A 3,677-nucleotide genomic window follows, 5' to 3' on the forward strand; every position below is an offset into this window, starting at 1 on the left:
TAGAATTCATATCATAGTAATCATTGTATATCATAGTAATCATAGTTTCATTAGAAAAGACTAAATCGTAAAAAAAAGAGTGTGAATTTGGAAAAGTATTTTTTTTTTTTTAATTTCACCGAACTTTTTGGAATTCTACTTAGGTAAACACTATAGAGAAGGAAATAACTATTTCAGGTCAGTGTCTACTTTATATTTTTGAAAAATTAAACTTTGTTGAAAATAATAGATTTGTTGAAAATGCCTATAATTACTTTTTTATCAGTCAGAATTCACGGACCGAAAAAAAAATATTCTAAAAGTGTTTTTCTGCGATTTCAACTGGTATCATAATGATGATTTTAAAAATGTGGTGAAAGTTAAATTTGAAAAAGAAAATGCCATATTTTGAGACGATTGATTCACGAAATATATTGAATTGTAGCGTTCAAGAGCATAACGGTTGGAAAATGAATTCAGGCATAAGAATTGAGATAAATACTAACATTAAATTTAACTTTCATCACTTTTTTTGAAAATCAACAATTATGACACCATCTGAAATCGTATAATAACAGTCTTAGAATTAAAAAAAAAATCCACTTGCAATTCTAACAAAAATACTTAGAAGCATTTTTCGAAAATCTGTTATCAATCAATAATACAAGAAATAATACAGATAAGGATTTGAAAACTTTTTGCAGTTATTATTTTATATATAATACGTATTTAAGTGCAATTTTAAAAATTTGGATCATTTTTTAAAAAAATTGTATATAAATATAATTTACCCCTGATCTAATGATGCTACATGTTTTATAAGCTTTTTAACACCAAATTTTTTTTAAATTTTTTCTCATATTAATAGCCTTTTATTTAAATGCGAAAAACCGGTGATAAAAATTCTATCTCTTATCACCACCTTATCCGATAACATAGCCGGGTGCAAATTTAGAGGCCTGTTTTGAATAGCCAGCTTTACAACTTAAAAACTTTTTAAGTGTTTTTTTTTTCTGGGGAAAGTATAGGTTTCTGGAGAATTAAACTAGTAATCTACTCTCTCTTGTTCCTCACTTTATTAAAAAATATTTGATACCCAGGACAGAGTTAGACAGCACTCCGTCATGAGATGATATCAATGGGCATGAATTCCCTTCCGCGAAATCGAGTCTTTAATCCAATATTTTCCGTTACGGAAGAAAAAATACCACATAAACTTTCCATTTTTTAATTTTAATTTAAAAATAGTTTGCTCACCTCATCCAGCAAATTTGGTAATTATGTTTAAATGATTCTGGTTCTATTTAACCATTTAAACAGAGATTAAAGAGCAAACGATACTATTTTGGTATTTTCAGAAACTGGATTTGGACAGCATTATTAAACAAGAAGATACAGCTTTATTTCACTAAAACTGACTATCGGTCTTAAAAAGAGCGCCGAAGTAATTTATTTTTTGTAAATTTTTCTTATCTACATTAAACATTACAGCATTTTGTAACTCCTTCATTTTTATTTATCAGTTTCGCAGAAGAAGAATATATAAGAGCTAGAATCCGCAGATTCGGATCTACCTTTAACGGGGTGGATTAAATAATTAAAAATATTTTGGAATCGGACAAGAAAAAAAAAAAATTGCTCTTTTGGTCAAGCTTTAAAAATAAGTCTACCCTAGAGTAATAGAGACACATTTATGGGCTTAATTTTATTTATTTCTAGTTCTGTTATTTGAAAAATTTTAATCACATAGGTATTGAGCTTGCCATACAAAACGCATCTCCAGGGGAAAATGAATAATTAGGCCGCCATAACAGCGCAGTTAAGCACTGAGAGGAACGAAAAATGATCCCCATTATGGTGCAGCCTATACATTCACCACCGACGAAGGGATTCGACCCAATATCGACATGGAGGTAACTCAACCCCACACCATTTTTACACCTACTACGGAAGCGAGAACCTATTTATTCATATGACAACTATTCATTCTTATATCTGAGATGCTCGCAGTGCGATATTGGTATAGAATGCAGGGCGCTCTGTTAATGGACCGACTAACTCAAAGGGTTTGTTATAGATATCAAGAGGTTCAATAACTGCAATGGAACATAGTGTCGCAAAGCACGGCAAGAGTGTAACAATCACGAAAATATTAAAATAACACACAATAATCACAAATATTAAAATAACAATATCGATAATAAGTATATTAGGAAAATATGCAGACGTGATCTCCGCGAAATATTCTTGCATATTTTCCAATAAAGGCCTTAGTCCTCTTCATCTGCATGCATGATATTAGTGAACCATTGTTATGAAATACAGATCTTTGGCGTGAATCTAGCATTTTTACCAAATCTATCAAAAGAATACGTCTTTTAACGACTTTTTTCCAGAGGAGTGGCACCAAAAATTGACACTGAACTTCAATTCCAGTTACAAGATAACATACCGAATTTCATTGATTTAAGTCATTACGTTTATGAATTATTGAGTGTACATACATGCAAAAGTAAAGACAGACAGGCGGTCAACCGTTTGACAGATTTCGCTCAAAATTTGATAGGAATCTACATTTTAGGTATTAAACTTATTTACCTAGATCCTTCCGTCCTGTATTCATCAAGTCACTTGTTCTAGAACAACCAGCCAGAGAGACTTCATGAGAGAATGAATTTCATTCAAAATTTGATATAAATCTGCAAATTTGGTCTTAAGCCCATGTGCCAAATTGCATCAGTCTAGCTCAAAGCGTTTTTGAGTTCTAATGTTCACAGATAAATTGGCGGTCAGACAGATAGATATAATGCTAAAAATATGTTTTTGGGATTTTTTTCTTCTTCTTGCGTACAGCCGACCACCCCGCCACCACTGAACGTGGCAGTATTGTCAGGATTTTTTGTGGCCGACTGTTATCTTTAGCGCTGTCCAACCTTGCAAGTTCGAATTTTTTGACCATTACAATACCTCCTTTATATTTCGTATACGAGAAAGTAAAAGGGTAAACATAAATGGAATACTTCTAAAAATAAGCAGATAGAATCCTACGAGTAAAAAATAAATAAATAAAAACCCGAAAGATTACCACTTATATGAGAAATAAAAATATATAAATGGACAATTACAACAAATGAAAATAGTACAGGGCATTTTCATAATATTTTTTGAAATTAAAAATTATGCCATTTTGCAACTAAATCTAGAAATCTCGGTTTCAAATAGAATAATTTTTTCCTATTATCTCATAACTGCTTTCTTTGAATGGTCCTAAATTTGTAATTTTCACCATATGTTTACAAAAATATATCTAACTCTCGCTCTTTAACCATTAAAATCCAAATAACTAACTTGGATAACACACAACAGCACAGAGGTAAATATGGCCCATTCCTTCTGTTTAAAGCACTGCCCCATATTTGTACATAATATATAGCCCATATCTGCACAAGTAAAGTCTTAAAATCTGAATATTGGAGAAACTACAGATTTCAAAAATTTTCTCTTTCATTGTACATTAAGAGTAGCTTACAGCATCTGCACAAAAAAAAAAAAAAAAAAAAAAAAAAAAAAAAAAAAGGAAGAATAACTCAATATCACTCAAAAATCAAATAACGATTTTCTGCTGAAATATTTTTATTGTTTTCTGAAAACACAAATATTCGAATAAGCATAACACAACAACAAAAAATGACAAAATA

The sequence above is a fragment of the Argiope bruennichi genome, chromosome X2 (genome assembly GCF_947563725.1).
Source record: "Argiope bruennichi chromosome X2, qqArgBrue1.1, whole genome shotgun sequence".
NCBI lineage: Eukaryota > Metazoa > Arthropoda > Arachnida > Araneae > Araneidae > Argiope > Argiope bruennichi.